We start from the raw sequence: 19,730 nt of genomic DNA, 5'->3' as shown, positions 1-19,730 counted from the left end.
CATAATATTATATATTTGTAAAAGTTCTCAAATGAAGAAACTCTGTTTTGTTTTTTCCTAGATGACCTTTCAAACACAGAGAATATTATGGAACATATAAAAAGCAGTCATATAGCTACCATCGAATTCAACAAGTTTGAAAACTGCTGTAATTACTCCAGATCAGTTTACAAACAACATATTAGAGATAAAGCTCCTTCTTTTGCTCTGCAGAGAGAACCACTGTCCTGTTTCTATATTTTTATTACACATGTGGGTCTCCATGAATTATAGATAGTACTGTTTCACTCTTTTAGCCTTTAAAAAAATGGTGTCATACCATACTTAATTGTCTGCATCTCACGTTAACATTGTCTTTTCTATTTATAAGTGCTGATACAAGTAAAAGTTCATTAACTGCCAAATAATATGCCAATTAATGTTTATTAATTGTTACAAATGTACTGGGGTGGGGGGGGATGTAGATATTGGGGGAGAGTATGTATGTATGGGGGGATGTTGGGGGGGTCTGGATCTTCTGTTCAAATTTGCTGTGAACCTAACCTAAAACTGCTCTTAAAAGCAAGGTCTTTGTTTTTAAATCCCATTGGATGATTTATACCACAATTTATCAATCCACTGTCCTTCTAGTGAACACTTGGAATGTTTCCAATATTACACTATTAAAACAATGCTGCAGATCTCATACATGTCTCTTCGTATGTCTTTCCTAGAATTTCTCTGGGCTTTACACCTAGAATTGTTGGGTTTTAAGCACATTCAACTTTACTAGATATTAACAAAACACTCTCCAAAGTAGTTGTACCAACTATTTCACAGCAAGTGTAGGAAGGGCTCAAGTTTCTCTGCCTCCTTACCAATAAAAGTATTGTCAGACTTGAGTTTCTGCCAGTATAAGTGTAAAAAGGTATCTCATTACTTTAATTTGCATTTCCCTGTTTACTAGAATGAGGATGAGCAACACTTACCATTTGCCATTTGGACTATGTTGCTTATTCATTTCTGTTTTTTGAGTTGTCTTTTCTTTATTGGTTTAAATGAGTTTTTCATATAGCCTGGATACTAATCAATTTTCAGTTAAATGTGTGATAATTATCTCCTACCTATTAGTGCCTTAGCTTTCTATTTTATTCACAATGCCTTTTGTCATAGAGTTTTTAATAGTCAAATTTATCAATCCTTTACAGGTTATGATTTGTTTCTTTTTTAGTAAATTACAGTAACAACAATTGTAGTTAACTCTTATTGTGTGTTTATTTATACCAGTCATTTTTCTAAGCATTTCACATTTTATTTCTCACAATTCCTGAGGGCTGTTTTTACCATTATCATCCTCATTTTACAAATGAGAAAACAAGAAAGATTACATAACTTGCCCAAAGTCATAACTAGCATGTGATAAAGTTGATATTTGAAGCAGTTAGTCTGGCTCTAAAACCTACATGGCATTATCTCCTGGCATAGTTTTTAAAAATCCCTCCTCATCCTGAAGACATAAAGTTATCCATCCTGCATTTTCTTCGAAAAGGCCTAAGGTTTTTCTTTTCTCATTTATGTACTTAATCCACACAGAATTTATTTCCATAGCGCTCTTATTTTCATGCCAAATCAGATTAGCAATTTAATCAGCACCTCAATGAAGAGTCCAATCTCTCCCTTGATTTATAATGCCACCTCTGTCATGTAGCTAATTCCATATAAATATCAAGGTGTTCTGGGCTCTGTATTCTCTTCCAGTAGTCTATCTGTCCATCCCTGAATCTATCTTAATTACTATAGCTCTATAATAAGTTTTGATGGAAGGCATATCATTTCAATTTGTTCTTCTTTAATGTTACTTTGGCTCTTTACCATAAGAATTTTAAGATCAGCATGTCCACTACCACGAAAAAAAAAAACCTTCTGACATTTTTTGATGTTTATTTTTTTGAGAGAGAGAGCACGCACATGCACAAGCTGGGGAGAGGCAGAGAGAGGGAGACACAGAATCTGAAGCAGGGGCTCCAGGCTCCGTGCTGACAGCAGAGAGCTCGACATGGTACTGGAACTCATGAACTGTGAGATCACGACCTAAGCTAAAATCAGACACTTAACCGACTGAGACACCCAGGCACCCCCAAAACCTTCTGATATTTTGACTGACATTACACTGATTTCATAGATTAATACTGGGAAAACAGACATCCTATTGACTTCCCTTTCATGAAAATCACGCTGTTATTTTTTTTACACTAGCTTTCACTTCTAAAGTTTGTCATTTTCATATCCACCTGATCTGTTTTCTACCTTAAGTGTCATAACTGGGTTTTTTTGCTTTGTTTGGCTTATTTTAGAAAGAGAAAGAGCGTAAGTGGGGGAGAGGGGTAAAGGAGGAGAGACAGAATTCCAAGCAGACTTCACACTCAGCACAGAGCCTGAATCAGGGCTCAATCCCACAACCCTGGAATCATAACCTGAGCCAAAATCAAGTCAGATGCTCAACCGAGCACCCCCCCCCATTGCCCCCATAATTGTTGTTTTTTTTTTTTTTTTTTAACATTTATTTATTTTTGAGACAGAGAGAGACAGAGCATGAACGGGGGAGGGTCAGAGAGAGGGAGACACAGAATCCGAAACAGGCCCCAGGCTCCAAGCTGTCAGCACAGAGCCCGATGCGGGGCTCGAACTCACGGACCGCAAGATAGTGACCCGAGCCGAAGTCGGCCGCTTAACCGACTGAGTCACCCAGGCGCCCCATAATTGTTTTAATTTAAGGGATATTACTCACTCATCTTCTTGAAAATACTAAATATAAGATTTTATTTTTTTCAGTGAAGCATTTTAATGTCATCCAGAGTAAACTGCTCTTCAGATTTATTTCATATCATTCTCGGCACTAGATGGCTAATTTGTTTGAAAATTTAGATGTACGGGTGTACTTTCTGATGGAAATTTTTTTTTGTTTTTCATATAAACATTTACTGAGAACCTACTATTTACTACTTTGTTTTAATATAACCACAATACCATTAATCACACCTTTAAAAATTAACAATTTTTAATATTACTGGTCAATGTTCAATTTCCCATTATCTCATAAATGTTTCTTACCAGCGGTCTGTTCAAATCAGAAGATATGTCCTACACTCAAAGAAACTCAAACCTCAGCTTCTGTACCTGCAAGGTCCCAGCCACAGCCCTACTCACTGCTTTGTGTTCTACTGCCTTTCTGAAACATAGGAATGTTTACCTTTTCTGCACCCCATTTATATCAACTTGATTTTTCTTTTTGCTTCATCAGTCATAGCTTTGTGTTTGGAAAAGAGGGTTTGCCTCAAAATATCACTAACAAATACATCTTGACAGCAAGCCATTAGCGTTTATCAAAATCATCTGGGCAATGTTTTAAAAATATACATTTCTAAGCCCAATAATGGTTCTGAGATTGGGAAATCTAGGCACTTCTGTTGCTGCTGGTCCAAAAAATAGTATTTGACAATCAATGGTTTATGTTTCCACTCTCCACTCCTTTACCACTCTTCCCACATAGCAAGCTCTGCCAATATTCTTTGAAAATGTCACCAATTACCATAAAGTTGCCAAATCCAACGGCCTCTTCTGAATCCTCATCTTAACACGGCACTCTATAGCATTTGACTAAGAAAGCCATCTTCTCATTCTTGAAACTGCCCTCACATGATAATTATTTTTCTTGTAATCTTCCTGATAGGCTCACTCTTTTTCTGATTCACTCTCAGAGCTTCTTGTCCATGACCTCAATTTCAAAAAAAAAATACCAACAACAACAAAAAAATCTCCCAGTTTCTGGTCTCAACCCAGTGCTCTTCTATCTAAATGACTTTATCTAATCCACTGTCTGTAATTTATACCACTACCTGTTATCAATGGATGCTTCTGCACTACAATGACAGTGACCATATGGTCCACAAAGCCAAAAATGTTTACTATATGGCCCTTAAATGAAACAGGTTGGGGTGCCTGGATGGCTCAGTCGGTTGAGCAACCAACTGTTGGTTTCAGCTCAGGTTGTGATCTCACAGTTTATGAGATTGAGCCCCGCATCAGGCTCCATACTGACAGCATGGAGACTGCTTGGGATTCTCTCTCTCTGCCCCTCCCCCAAGCTCGCTCTCAAAAATATATAAATAAACTTAAAAAAAAAAAAAAGTTTGCCAACTTCTATTCTAGGCTAACCCCTAAAAAAATTAGAAAAAAGGTATAACTTCCCAACTAACACTGTGAAAAAAATGGAATGATTAAAAAATAATCAATTCAAAGGAAGGCAAAAAGGAAGGGGGTCCTGGGTGGAGTCAGAACAGATGGAACAAATGGAAAGCAAACTAAATGTATCAATAACTACATTAAATGGAAATGCTCCACTTAAAAGAAAAAGATTACCAAGAGATTTTTAAAATCCAACTATATTGTTTTTAATAAACACGCATTTATGATCTGATCAAGATCTGAAAGTTTAAAAAAATTCCATATACCATCTAAATTCTAGACAAAAAAAAAAAAGTCAGTACAATCAAAATAACATCAAGCAAAATAAAAAAAGAAAGTTGAGTTAAATATCTCTTAGGTCCCTTTTAGCCCTTACATACTGTAATTCTAGGTTTAGGCCTGAAATGAAGGTCTCTGGATATTACTGGGGACTCTGAAAAGTAGGAAGTAAGAAGTTAAGGAAGAAGTGGGAGAAGACAGATTGGCAAGTAAATTAGCAGACATTGGTCAAATCTGCTATAAAGAAAAAAGGGAGAAGTATGAGTGAATCATTTGTTAGGGGGCTTGGGAGCACATCTTTATGGTTATAAATAGAATCAAGTAGAGAAGCAGAAACTGAAAACTTAAGAAAATGAAGGTCTATCTGATGAGCCAAGGTTCTTCAATAAGACAAACTAAATGAGAATGAGATTTAGGTCAAAGATGGACAGGTGCATCTCTCAGAAAGTAAAAACATACTCTTTTCTTTTCCTTAAAGAATTTAAAGAAAAAAAAAGATTGAGAAAAAGCTTTTTAGGTAAGATGTGACAAATGTGCATGTTAGCTCATCTTCACAACTAGATAGCACATAGGAGCCCAGTTTTACTTATAGTAGGTCAATGCCAAGTAAAAGCCAAATTGAGTGCTGAAAGAAAATACATTTTGTAATATTTCAACTAAAGAAAAGGTGATGGAATAAATTAGTTATCAGATGACACACTATAGATAGGTACATGGACAGCTAACCGGTTTCATCTGTGCAGTAGGTCATCCGGCCCTTCTAATGAAAGTACAGTACTGCATTTGCCTTTGAAGAACTACTACCCCTCCCTTGCCATTTGACACAGCACACTTTGAATAGACCAACCTCATCCCCTAGCTAGGGGAGGAAGGGTGGTATTAGTCATGACCCAGACCCAGCTAATCAATTATTCCATTCCCCCTGGCAACAGCGGCTGCTCATAGAGATTCCATATTGGAACTTTGCTGCATTTTCTTTTCTGCTGGGCTGGTTATCCAGAAATATGTAAATCTAAAACTGTTTGCAGCCATCTTTCCTGAATGCACAGAAGTCCTTACCCAGTAAAAGAAAATGAACAAATACATACAGCAAAACCTAATCAACATTGTTTGGGCTACTGGAGCTAGCTGTGCCTCAAATAAACACCACCACTAAACTTCCTTAAGTGTGACAATCAATTCCCTTTTACCCTGAGCTACTTTGAGCTGGGTTTCTGTTCTCTGCAATCAAAGGAACTCACTTTAATAGGTAACACTTCAGTGCAATACCCTTTCACAATTTAGGTATCTCTTGTTATCCAAATTACTGATATCTAAAAATGTCACAGTCTAGGGGCATTTGAATGGCTCAGTTGGTCAAGCATCCAATTTCGGCTCAAGTCAGGATCTCACAGTTTGTGAGTTTGAGCCCGCATCAGGCTCTGTGTGGATAGTGCAGAGCCTGAAGCACACGTGGAGTTCTGTGTCTCCCTCTCTCTCTGCCCCTCCCCTGCTCACACTGTGTCTCTCTCAAAAGTAAACATTAAAAAAAAAATTTAAATAGGGGCGCCTGGGTGGCTCAGTCCGTTAATTATCTGACTTCAGCTCAGGTCATGACCTCGCAGTTCGTGAGTTCGAGTCCCATGTCAGGCTCTGTGCTGACAGCTCGGAGCCTGGAGCTTGCTTCAGATTCTGTGTCCCTCTCTCTCTCTCTCTGCCCCTTCCCCGTGTGTGCTCTGTCTCTGTCTCTCTCTCAAAAATAAATAAACATTAAAAAAAATTTTTTTAATTTAAATTTCACAGTCTAAGCTCCGGAACCAAATATATTTGAATAAACTTTTAGGTGCTTACTTCACAATCATGCTATTTGCTATCCAAACTTGGGGAACCAAATAGATTCAAATAGGGCAGCACCCCCTGACATCCAAATTCCCTATCCAAACTAAAGATTGGGTAAAACAGATTTAGATGGTGAATGATACCTATAATGCCAGTCATGCAAAAGAAACATGGCAAGGGATGTATAATATGATGTCAACTGAAAAAACTTAAAATATAAAACTATATATAAAGGCATATATATATTAAATAAGGACAAATATATTAGACTTTTGAGTAATCTTCAAAATTCCTTTTTATAGTTTTCATCAAAAATAAGTTTGATGTGCATTACCTCATTTGAGTTGAACAGGAAATCTCTGAGACAGGTAACAAGTTAATACCTGTCAAATTAGAAAATTAAGGCTTACAGAGCAAAAAAGTCTATGTAAATTTACCTTATGATAAAGATAGCATTTCAAACCAGCAGATAAAAAGAGTATGGATAAATGACTGATTGAGAGAATAAAATAACTTATATTATGCATATAAAGAATTAAGCACTTTACTGGCACTTATGGAACAATTACACATAGCTGTACCAGTTATAAATAAAATTATTTAATATGTTTTTTCCCTATCCCAAAGTAATATTTCAAAAGTATATGCTAACAGAGGGAAACAATGCGGTCAGACAGTTGCTGTGGTCAGTAGGGTGTGGTTCAGAATAGGCCAGCTTATGCTGTTATTCAGTGGTCTGAGAAGAAACTAATTATAGAGGAAAACTGTGGTGAAGAATGAAAATAGGGAATACAGAGCTTCCTTTAAATTAGAAGTTCATTTAAAAAAAAGAAGTAACTAAAGATTTTTAATGTCATATTTTGCATCTGTGTACTAATAAAATTTAATTTTCAAAAAATTTTTATAGCTGCTTTTACTTCTTTACCAAGTTCTCAAGGTCATTTTCCAAAAAGAAAAAAAAGAAGTATCCTTTCTCTTTATATTTACTTTATCACAGGGATCTACAAATGAATGTTAGTAAGATCATACACTAACATTCAGTAACATGAGAAGAATGAAATCAGGCAAATTCATATCTAAAAAATAAAAATCTAGCTTCACTACAGAGAAAATAACTCAAAGCAAAAATCTCACCAGTAGATATTAAAAGGAGAACATTCTACTATCAAGGCAGGGTCCATTCGAGAAAACAATACTGATTTGTATACAGTTGTAAATGTCATGGGGAGAAAGCTATTAAATATTTTGAGTTTATTTTAGAAAAATAATTTGGAGGAAGTGTTCAAGAGCTAATATTCATGTTTCTTCGTATTTTAGTACTTAAAACTGAATTTACAAGTAAATACGTAACTTAATTAAAAAAACTGAATTCACAAGTAAATACATAACTTACTTAAATATGTAAATATTTATATTTTTAAACTTTGCCAACTATGTGTTTTATAATACTCTTTTTTTTCAAAAGTCTGTACTCTTTTTACAAACCCATTTCCTCCTCTTCCTGGGCACACAGCTAGACTGCATTTCCCAACCTTCCTTGCAGTTAATTATATGGGACCATGCAACTGAATCCTTGGCCAATGGTAAGTGGGCAGGGGTGATGTCCTTTCAGGCTGAGCCAATAAGAGCCCCTAAATAAAGGGGGTGGGAGGGCCTGCCTTTCCTTGTCTACTAGAAAATGGAAAGGATCCAGGGGAAAGCTCTAAAGTCCTATGGGATACAGAGCCACTAGATGGAAGAACCCTGATCCCAAATGACCACACAAAGAACACCCACCATCACCCCATCCTCACCCATCTACATTGGACTATGATGGAAAAAGAAATAAAATTTTATTGTGTAGAATCACTGATATTTGGAGGCTGTTTAGTAATAGCAGTTAGTCTACCCTGACTAACGCATTACTAAAGAAATGCTCTAACTTCCCCCATAAGGAAATTCTTCAATATCCAATCCAACAATAAGCACTATTGGTCTGCCAGTAAAATATATCCCGAATCTAACCATTTTTGCCATTCCCATCTATACCACCTAGTTCAAGCCCCTTATCATTCTCTCATCTGAATTAGTGAAAGAGTGTGATATGCCTGTATCCATTGCTCCACTACAGTCTAGTTTACACCTAACAGGGGAGTCAACCCTTCTTAAAGGTAAATCAGATCACGTCACTCTCTTACCAAAACTTTCAATGTCTCTCCATAACACAATTGAATAAAACTGTAACCTCTTACTGTAGCCTAACTTCATCTTTCCCTCACTCTACTCCACCTCTACCCTCACTGGTCTTTTTTTGAATTTAAGCTTATTCCTGCTTTAGGACCTTTACACTTCTTTCCTGCCCCCTCTACCTGGACCTTCTTTCATTCACTGAGGTGTCTGCTCAAATGCCAACTCCTCAGAGAGGATTTTCTTTCCTAACCTATGTAAAATAACCCCCTTTCCCTGCTATATTCTCCTTGTCCTGATCTATTTTTAATCATAGAACTTGATACACTACCTAGAATTATATTACTATTTATTTGTTTTTTTGTCTATTGGAAGACTTCCCCACTAAAACGTTTTTGTCTTTTTCTTCATAGGTATCCACAGCTCAAAAATATATTTGTTAAAGAAATAAATCCACATACGCATTAATTCATGTGTTTTAGAAATCATTTTTACTGCTTAAGGCAGTCATTTTATTAATAGTTTGTTTTCCCTTTTTCCTACCTTCTCATCTATTTTCATCTATATACACCACTTTATTTAACTTCCTGTAAGAGCTGTTCTCAACAATATCTGGCCTTAAAAATGAGCAAGCAGGAGCACCTAGCTGGCTCAGTTGGTAGAACAGGAGACTCTTGATCTCGGGGCTGTAAGTTCAAGCCCCACGTTGGGTATAGAGATTACTTAAAAAATAAAATATTTAATAAATAAATAAAATTTAAAAATTTAAATGAGTATCAAATTTCTTTCCTAAGGAGTTAATCAATGTTGCTGATAGAGTAAGTGTGCCTAGTAATATATGTAGAAGGTGGCTCTTGGGGCACCTGGGTGGCTCAGTCAATTGACCATCCTACTTTGGCTCAAGTCATGATCTCACAGTTTGTGAGTTCGAGCCCCACATTGGCCTCATTGCTGTCAGAGCAGAACCCACTACGGATCCTCTGTCCCCCTCTCTCTGCCCCTCCCCCGCTTGTGCTCTTTCAAAAATAAACAAACATTAAAAAAAAAAAAGAAGATGGCTCTTAAGAGAATACCTAAATGGCCAATAAAGATATGAAAAAGAATTCAACATCTGCAGTGAATTAGATTATTGTTCAAAAAATTCACTACCTGGGGTGCCTGGGTGACTCAGTCGATTAAGTGTCCAACTCTTGATCTCAGCTCAGGTCTTGCTCTCAGGGTTGTGAGTTCAAGCCCCACGCTGGGTTCTGTGCTGGGTGTGGAGGCTTCTTTAAAAAAAAAAAAAAAAAAATTATTCACTACCTATCCTCAAGTCCAGTCAAGTATACCTCCTCATCCCTTGAACTGAACTAAGCCACATGACTTAATTTCAAGAGTGAGAGGTCAGGAGACGTGATGATCTTAAAATATGCTTGCCCAGTTAGGTATGCCTTCTTGCATTTGTGCCACCACTATGAGAATATGCATTATCTAGCCTACTACTCCCAGTAGGAAGATGAGATACACAAGAAGAGCTATGCCAGGAGACCCACAAAATCATGACCAACAAATAAATATTATTGTACACCACTGGCAATTTTCAAATTGTCTGTTTAGGATTATCAGTTGACTAATATAACATCATTAGTCATCTGAGAAATGAGAATAAAAACCACAATGGGATATTACCAAACCTCTAGCAAAATTGGCTATGTCCACTAAAAGCTACATACAAGAATGTTCACTGCTACTTCATTCAAAAATAACCAAAGAAATAAAAACAGTCAAAATCCTATCAACAATAAAATTAATTAATGGAATACAATACAGCAATAAAAAAGAACAAACTGCTGATACAAACAACAATTAATCTCACAGACAAAATATTGAGTGAAAAAAGCCAGATACAGAAAGATATAAACAAAATTATCCCACTTATATTAAGTTCACCGATAAAACTATGGTTATAAACTTCAGAAGCATGGTTTCCTTCAGGAGTGGGAGGCAGAGCACAAAAGGAATCCTCATAGAGTTTTATAAACACTCTTTATCTTGATCTGAGTGTTGGATAAGCAGGTATTTAATATTTAAACTGTGAACACTGAAGACTTTTGCACTTCACTGTATATCTCAATAATAAAAAGGAAAAACTTTAGTATAACTAATGAGATTGGTTATTTGAAGCTAAAGTGGTATTCCATGTAATAAATATTATCAGTCCAGTATTATAATTTACTATATAACTTAAGAATATTTCAAAATTAAACTTTACTATAATCATTAAATACCTGGGGAAAGTATAAAAACTAGCATCTAGTTTAAATATTAATCCAAAGATTTATTCTTTTAATTACATTATTTTAACAGCTTCAAAAAAACACTAATCATTTGCCATTCAATTAAGACTCCATGCAGAGACCAGACTATGACCAAAACATAAATAACTTAAAATCACTCCCTCTATAAGATAGCTCTCCAGTGTTTGTAAATAGTATTTTTTTCTTGGGGCACCTGAGTGGCTCAGTTGGTTAAGCATCTGACTTTGGATCAGGTAACGATGTCCCGGTTCATGAGTTCAAGCCCCACTCAGGTGATAATCTCACACTTTTTTTTTTTTTAAGTTTATTTATTTTTGAGAGAGAGAGAGCATAAGCAAGGGAGGGGCAGAGAGAGAGGGAGACACAGAATCCAAAGCAGGCTCCAGGCTCTGAGCTGTCAGTGCAGAGCCTGATACAGGGCTTAAACCCATAAACCATGAGATCACGACCTGAGCCAAAGTCAGTCACTTAACCAACTGACCTACCCAGGTACCCCCTGATCTCATGGTTCTTGAGTTCAAGCTCTGCATTGAGTTCAAGCCCTGCTACTGTCAGCAGAGTCTGCTTCAGATCCTCTGTCTCCCTTTCTAAACTCTGCCCCTTCCCCACTCTCTCTCAAAAATAAATAAATGTAAAAAAGTAATAAATTTATTTAAATTTTAGTTAACATACCATGCAATATTAGTTTCAGGAGATTAGAATTCAGTGATTCATTACTTACATACAACACCCAGTGCCCATCAGAACAAGTGCCCTCCTTAGTACCCAACACCCATCTAGCCCATCTCCCCCCAATCTCCCTCCATCAACCCATAGTTTGTTCTCTATCATTAAGAGTCTCTTATGATTTGTTTCCCTCTCTTCTCTTCCCCTACCTTCCCATATGCTCATCTGTTTTGTTTCTTAAATTCCACATATAAGTGAAATCATATGGTATTTGTCTTTCTCTGATTGACTTATTTTGCTTAGCATAATATACTCTAGCTAATCCACATCACTGCAAATGGCAAGGTTTCATTCTTTTTCATTGCTGAGTAATATTCCATTGTATATACATATATACCACATCTTCTTTTGTTTTTGATGTTTGTTTATTTTTGACAGAGAAAGAGAGGCAGAGTACAAGCAGGGGAGGGGCAGAGAAAGGAAGACACAGAATCTGAAGCAGACTCCAGGTTCTGAGCTGTCAGCACAGAGCCCAACATGGGGCTCAAACCCACAAGCCATTAGATCATGACCTGAGGCAAAGTCGAATGCTTGACTAAGCCACCCAGGCGCCCCTATACCACATTTTCTTTATCCATTCATCAGTCAGAGGACACTTGGGCTCTCTCCATAGTGTACCCCTTTGAATCTGTATTTTTGTAGCCTTTGGGTAAATACCTAATAGTGCAATTGCTGGATTATAGGGTAGTTCTATTTTTAGTTTCAGATTTTTTTCTTAATACACCAATATGGATGACATAATTATGATGTTTCTGTGCTTTTATCCACTTAACAAAATTCCAAAAGCTTCAAAATGTTTATTCATTCTAATAAAAATCTTTTAAGGCTACAAAAAAAATTGTATATAGTTTTACACAGCAAAGTTTCTGCTCTGAGAAAACCCAACTAGTTGACTCAAAATTACAATATGATGCACAAAGTTTTACAGAAAAAGAACCTTACAATTCTTTAGAATTCTTAATGAAAATACAAAAAATTATATTTGTGGGTGCCTGGGTGGCTCAGTTAGTTAAGCATCCAACTTGATTTCGGCTCAAATCATGATCTCACAGTCGGGAGATTGAGTCCCGCACGGGGCTCCATGCTGGGTGTGGAGCCTGCTTAAGATTCTCCCCCTGTCTCTCTCTCTCTCTCTCTCTCTCTCTCTTTCTCTCAGCCCCTCCCCTACTTGCACTCTTTCTTTCTGGAAAAAAAAAATTCTATTTGTAATTAGAAAAAAAAACTATACATGCTTTTTATTTTTTTATTTTTTTTAACGTTTATTTATTTTTGAGACAGAGAGAGACAGAGCATGAACGGGGGAGGGTCAGAGAGAGAGGGAGACACAGAATCTGAAACAGGCTCCAGGCTCTGAGCAGTCAGCACAGAGCCCAACGCGGGGCTCAAACTCACAAACCGCGAGATCGTGACCTGAGCCGAAGTCGGACGCTTAACAGACTGAGCCACCCAGGCGCCCCTATACCTGCTTTTTATCCAGATCATTTATTCATAGATTTTATTTTACTAGCTCAATGATATTTGCCTATAAGATTATCAAATTACCCTTCCACAGTCCTCACAGAAAGAAAACTGTACATCAAACAGCTTTCTCTCTAGGCTCCCAATCTCTAAATAATTAATGTTTTAAGTGAACACACACTTAATGACTCTTACGAGCTCAGGAATGTGCTACATCTCAGCAGCACTTCATTTCTTTAAAAGTCGACAACATTTTCATTCACAGCTTTAGGAAGACTAACGCCTTTTTATTGATAATATATAGTTAGACACTATGCTATATGCTTGATATGCATTACCCCATTTAATAAGAAACGTGTGCTATTATCCTCATTTAAAGATGAAGAAACCAGCTCAGAAAGGTTATGTGATGTTCCCAAGATGATACAGATGATCTGGGGTTAGAAACCAGGTCCCGACTATAGATGCTGGAGAGGATGTGGAGAAACGGGAACTCTCTTGCACTGTTGGTGGGAATGCAAATTGGTGCAGCCACTCTGGAAAACAGTGTGGAGGTTCCTCAAAAAATTAAAAATAGACCTACCCTATAACCCAGCAGTAGCACTGCTAGGAATTTACCCAAGGGATACAGGTGTACTAATGCATAGGGACACTTGTACCCCAATGTTTATAGCAGCACTCTCAACAATAGCCAAATTATGGAAAGAGCCTAAATGTCCATCAACTGATGAATGGATAAAGAAATTGTGGCTTATATACACAATGGAGTACTACGTGGCAATGAGAAAGAATGAAATATGGCCCTTTGTAGCAACGTGGATGGAACTGGAGAGTATTATGCTAAGCGAAATAAGCCATACAGAGAAAAACAGACACCGTATGTTTTCACTCTTACGTGGATCCTGAGAAACTTAACAGAAACCCATGGGGGAGGGGAAGGAAAAAAAAAAAAAAAAAGAGGTTAGAGTGGGAGAGAGCCAAAGCCTAAGAGACTCTTAAAAACTGAGAACAAACTGAGGGTTGATGGGGGGTGAGAGGGAGGGGAGGGTGCGTGATGGGTTTTGAGGAGGGCACCTTTTGGGATGAGCACTGGCTGTTGTATGGAAACCAATTTGACAATAAATTTCATATATTGAAGAAAAAAAAAAAGAAACCAGGTCCCAATTTCTTAACCAATATGCTACACTTAGCACAAATAAGAAACATGATGATGACAACAATGGCAACACACTCAGCATTTACTCTGTGCTTAAGTCATTTAATCTTCATAACAATCGTAATCAAATGTATATTACTATCCTCATTTTACGAATCAAGAAACTGAAGCACATGAAGATTGACACTCGTCTCAGGTTACCGGCTAGTTACACAGCAAAGCCAAGATTTGGACCTCAGTGGTCTAGCCCTAGACTTGGTGCTCTTAAACACTATGCTACTTTGCCTTTCATAAACTGCTTCATGTTGTAGTTGAAAAGCTACACATCATATTTCCTCTATGAAATCATAAGCTTTTTATGGAGCAGAGATCAATTCTGACCCCACTGCAGCTCAACATTAGCTTTTATTTAGCACAGGAACTGGTAATAATAAAGGGAGACTAGGAGGCACACTGGGGTCCGAAGGAAGGCTTCTTTGCAATAGTGATGTTTGAGTTTAGCCTTACCACTGAACTCCCAAATTGTGTTGTCAACTGCTTAGTCCATATTTGGTGGTCTCCCCTACCAGTCTACAGGCTTGCTGAAGAAGAGTATTTGTCTTTATATCTGCTACACAATGTTTGGTACTCAAAAAATGTTTGTTGAATAGATATGTGAAACTATTATAAAGTGTTTTACCTCACAATAGCCACTATCAATAGAATCAATAATATAAAACAGATTCGGAAGCAATTTTACAATTTGTGATAAACCACTTACCAGGCTGTTGAAGTAGAAAAAAAAGCAGGGAAAGGTAGTGATAGACAATAGAAACATATAAGACAATAGCAACATATGTTATTTATACCCAGTAGTAAATATGAGAACAAAGCAGAGAGACTTTTTTTTCTTAATTTACACATTCATAAATTTTTATCCCTTCAGTTAAGATAACCTTCTTCTGAGCACTTCTTCCTTTAATTTTCAATAAGAATTAGAGACTTGGGGAGTTGATCCACTTACAAACTCCATAAATGTCCAAATATTTTGAAGGTCTTGTTGACAAGATAGATAAGCTCAATGACTATAAAATACAAAATGCTGCGATTCAGCCTCACTTTCCACATTCTTAAGCTTGAGGAATAAGAATTCAGCATTTATTTATAAGGGTGGGCCTAGGGGTATCTTTCAACCCTACTACTCTGTTTATGAAACACACTTCTATAATATGACATCTTTCAGGTAGTGAATGACTTTTCAGATAACCATACTCTTAATCACTTGAGTAGTTTTACAGGCATACTTTAAACTCAGATTTGAATCCTCTGTATGAATGATTCTGAGAGGCTTTCAGAGTCGTGTGAGCAGGAGACCCTTCTTACAGATCATCTCTTCTTGTCCACTTTGGGAGATGTCCCACAGTCTCTTTAGTCTTTGTCCCTACTACATTTTTTATTTGCCCTGTTTTTCTACTCTTCAATAATACTAATGTTCCTTGTATTAACTATTGCTCAATTCCTCCATTCCAGATAATTTAACCAATGTTCTAAAACTCTTCAACAATTAAGCATCCTGAGGACAAAACAATAAATAAATAAATAAATAAATAACAAAAACAAAGAAACAAATGAACAAACTAATTTTGGATAACCGTATGGTCTTTTTCTATAGAGAGCCAGAGTATAAATATTTTAGGCTTTGTGGATCACATATTTGGAGTTTTTGTTTTGTCTTACTCTTTTAAATGTTTAAAAATGTAAAAACCATATTTAGCTCTCAGACAGAACAAAAACAGGCCACCTGCCGGATCTGGCCTGTGGACAGCAGTTTGTCTATCATTATACTAGAAGACTTACGTATGCTATTTTAGTTATCAGTAGCAGGCAGTGAAGCCTCAGGGAGGTGGTAACAAACCTGTATGAAATGAAGAAGCCAACTATGATAACATATGTGAGAAATACTCCAGGCTAAGAGGAATACGTAATGCAAAATGTTTAAATCAGAAACAAACTTGGTATGGTTGCAGAACAGAAAGGAGGTTAGGGTAGTATGGCTGAAACAAAGTATTCCACAAGGAAAATGGTGAGAAAGTTGAGGTCAGAGATAGAAAGGAGTTTGATCGTACCTCACAGTCTGGGATTTCATTCTAATGTACTAGCCTCTGGGTATTGTTTTATTTTATTGTTTATATACAAGGAATAATATAACCTGATTTATGTTTTTAAAAGGTTACTCCAGTTACTTGAAAGAGAATGGATTAGAGGAGGGAGGGAAGAAGGAGTAGAAGAAGGGAGACCAGTTAAGAGACTATTATAGCAGTCTAGGCAAAAGGTAATGGTTGTTGAATAAAATAGTAGCAGCTGGGGATAGAAAGAAGTGGACAGATTGGGTATGTATTCTGTACTCAATGATGAATTGATTAGGTGTGGGAACAAAGACAACACTTAGGTTCATCTGACTGAAAGGGACCAGGTAAACAGTGGTTCTATTTACTAAAATAGAAATAGAAACCTGGGGAAAAAACAGGTTTGTTCATGTTCATTTGTTGTTGGTGTGTTTGTTGCTGTTAGGGGCTGGGGGCTGTGGTATGTCTTTGGCCATGTTAAGTCTAGGACTCTAACAGGATATGCAAGTGAAAATATTATGAAAGCAACTAGATAGACAAGTCTGGAAAACAAATGAGGAAAGGGCTAAAGATAAGGCACATCTGCTAACCATCAGCATATAGATGGCACTTTAGGCAATCAGAGTAGATGAACTCACGTACAAACACACAGCAGATAGAGAAGAACTATGACTAAGCCCTGTGGGTCATCAGCGGTTAGGGGTCCTGCAGAGAAGAATGAGAGTCAAAAATAGAGCAGCTAATGACTTAAAAACACACAGTAATAACAGCAGTAGTAGTAATAATAATAATAATGGTTAACCCTTAGAATATTTAATATGTGGGGCACCTGGGTGGCTCAGTTGATTAAGTGTCTGACTTCGGCTCAGTTCATGATCTAACGGCATGTGACTTCTAGCCCCACGTCGGGCTCTGTGCTGACAGTGCACGCAGAGCCTGGAGCCTGCTTCAGGTTCTGTGTCTCCCTCTCTCTCTGCCCCTCCCCTACTTGGGCTCTCTCTCAGTCTCTCAGAAATGAACGTTAAAAGAAATTTTTTTTAATTAAAAAAAACAACAACAACAATACTTGATATGTGCCAAACTATTCATTTGAGTCATTCAATCTTAGAACAATTTTGTGGAGCTAAACAGCACTATTATCACAATTTTCAAATGAAGAAACTGAAGAACAGCAGATAAACAACATGCTTTAGATGGTATATCGAAGCAGAGGAAAACCACCAGAAAAATGAAGGCTCATGAAGGAAAAGTATTTCAAGCAGCAGCAAATGAAGTTGAATAGAGAAATGACCTATGGATTTGAAACCATGGAAATCATCTGTGACCATTCTAGATCTGATTGATGTTTGTGACTAGTTGCATCTGGGCATGTACCCCAATCTCCTCATGGGGTGAGGTGTGAAAGATAAATAAGTTATTGTTGAGTATTCCATTACCTACCTATAAACAGACAACTCATCTTTCCTATTATAAATCATTCATGGTTAGTAATCTATTTTTATAGGATCATTCTCCAATAATATAAATATTTAAGACGTTATGGAGATAGAGCAAACCATTTGTTCCCAGAAGTTAAAGCTAAGCCACTACTAACCACCCAACAAGAGTGACCTTACATAAATTTGTATTTACCTCTAAAGAGGTACCTATATCAAGATCAACAACTTGCAACATTTACCACAGATAATTAAAAATCAATGATGAATCAATTAGAAAGTATACCTACCTCAACCAACTACCACTGCAATAAGGATCCATGGAACATCAAAAAAGCACAGCCAAGTCATGCATTTGGCTACAGTCATTAGATCTAAGCATACCCCTGCTCTTCTAAATTTATTCCACAGAGCCAACGTATCACTTTTATTCATATCTCAAGGGAATCTAAATTAAAATATCAATGACAGTCTCATAAAAACTGAAAAAAGAAATTTAGATGAGGAAAAGACAAAGAAATCACTTGATTGAAACAAATAAATACATAAACTATAGCTGGGATTAGCTGTTTAGCAAGAGTCTAGCACGGCATTGATTTTATAGAAAAAGCTCCCTACGGAGCCTGAAAAACAAACACAACCCAGCACTGATATAATCTTCCTCTATTTTGGTGACCTTTTACAGATGGAATTGAGGTGCTTTCTAACAGAAAGCAACAAACTGGAAATGCCAACAATGACAAATAATATGTAAATTTGGTACCACAGTCTGCTGAAATTAAAAAGCTCTCCAAAAAGTTAAGAAAAAGGATAGCCAAAAATAAAGTAGCTGTGTGACCTGTACAAATTATTTAACTCACAATATTATTCATTGGCATTTAATCATGGTCTGTGCAGAGGTCCACAATTTTTTTCTGTAAAAGGCCAGACAGTAAGTATGTTAAACTTTGCAGGTCCTATGGTTTCTTTCCCAACTACCCAACTCTGCCCTTGTAGCCCAAAAACAACTGTAAATAAAAACTTACCCTCATATCACCTGCCCTTTACTCATAAAAGCTGAAATCCAAAATTAACTAATGAAAATTTAGATTTGACTAGACATTCCTGTACAATAATAAAAAATTAATCATGTTCCATATAGTTTATGTCCTCTTCACTAGAAATGAGAATGAAAGCAAAGGCACATAGCCACACCAATAAACTTGTTAATACTATTAATTAATAGAGGGGTGCCTGGGTTGCTCAGTAGGTTAAGAGGAGCAGCAAACTCCCAATTTCGGCTCAGTTCACAGTCTCACGGTTGGTAGGATAGAGCACCTCATGCTTGGGATTCTCGCTCTCCCTCTCTCTGCCCCTTACCCACGTGTGCATGCACTTTCACTAGCTTTCTAAAAATAAATAAACTTTTTTTTTAATAGGATACCACCTTTTCAATCTGTACAAATGAAGAAAACAAACATAATTTCAAAATGTTTTCTAAACCTTTAGCAATACACAGCCATGGCATAAATTAACATTAGACATACATCTTTATCTGCAAATATTTTCATACCTATAAGAAATTTTAAGTTGCTCAACTGTGATTGGGCAAAGAAAACCACTATTTGCTGATTTCTGTTTATCAATAATTTTATCCTTACAATGTTTATGGTATTTCCATTGCACCCTCCTCTTTCACTACTTAGCTGATTCCTAGATACCCCCTCAAAAAAAAAAAAAAAACCCCACAAAGAAACCTAGTATAGAGTCTGACACCCTGAGAGACAATAGTGAATCTATTCAACAGCATCCATTATTTCTGAATATGCAAAAAATTGATATTATGACATGAATAAACTAATATACCAATCCATCAAAACTATCCTATACTTGTCTTCTCTTTCTTATACTCTTTTCCACTATGGCTTTCTCTAGACAAGATTTAGCTTCTATTCTGTTCTGATATTTGGATTTACACTACTATTATGGGCTGACTTGTATCCCCCTAAAATGTATATGCTGAAGCCCTAACCCCCAATGTGGCTATATTTGGAGATAGGATGTTTAAAGAGGTAACTAGGGTTAA

General features: G+C 36.8%; 1 protein-coding gene across 7 annotated transcripts in view; it reads right to left on the bottom strand.

Annotated features, from left to right (window-relative positions):
• Positions 1–19,730, bottom strand: part of MYO9A (myosin IXA) — a 282,825-nt gene that overhangs the window by 241,720 nt on the left and 21,375 nt on the right. For 4 of the 7 annotated variants that reach the window (XM_042941514.1, XM_042941518.1, XM_042941520.1 and 1 more), the window contains exon 1: positions 9,637–9,679. The exons of 1 other annotated variant lie outside the window; for it this stretch is intronic. The gene's annotated coding sequence lies outside the window, so the exon portion shown is untranslated. Of the gene's footprint in view, positions 1–5,229; positions 5,424–6,655; positions 6,687–9,636; positions 9,680–19,730 lie in introns of those variants that run through there. 2 more of the 7 variants (XM_042941516.1, XM_042941517.1) reach the window with 2 other exon arrangements.

The sequence above is a fragment of the Panthera leo genome, chromosome B3, assembly GCF_018350215.1.
Source record: "Panthera leo isolate Ple1 chromosome B3, P.leo_Ple1_pat1.1, whole genome shotgun sequence".
NCBI lineage: Eukaryota > Metazoa > Chordata > Mammalia > Carnivora > Felidae > Panthera > Panthera leo.
This window is presented reverse-complemented; position numbering and strand designations above follow the sequence as displayed.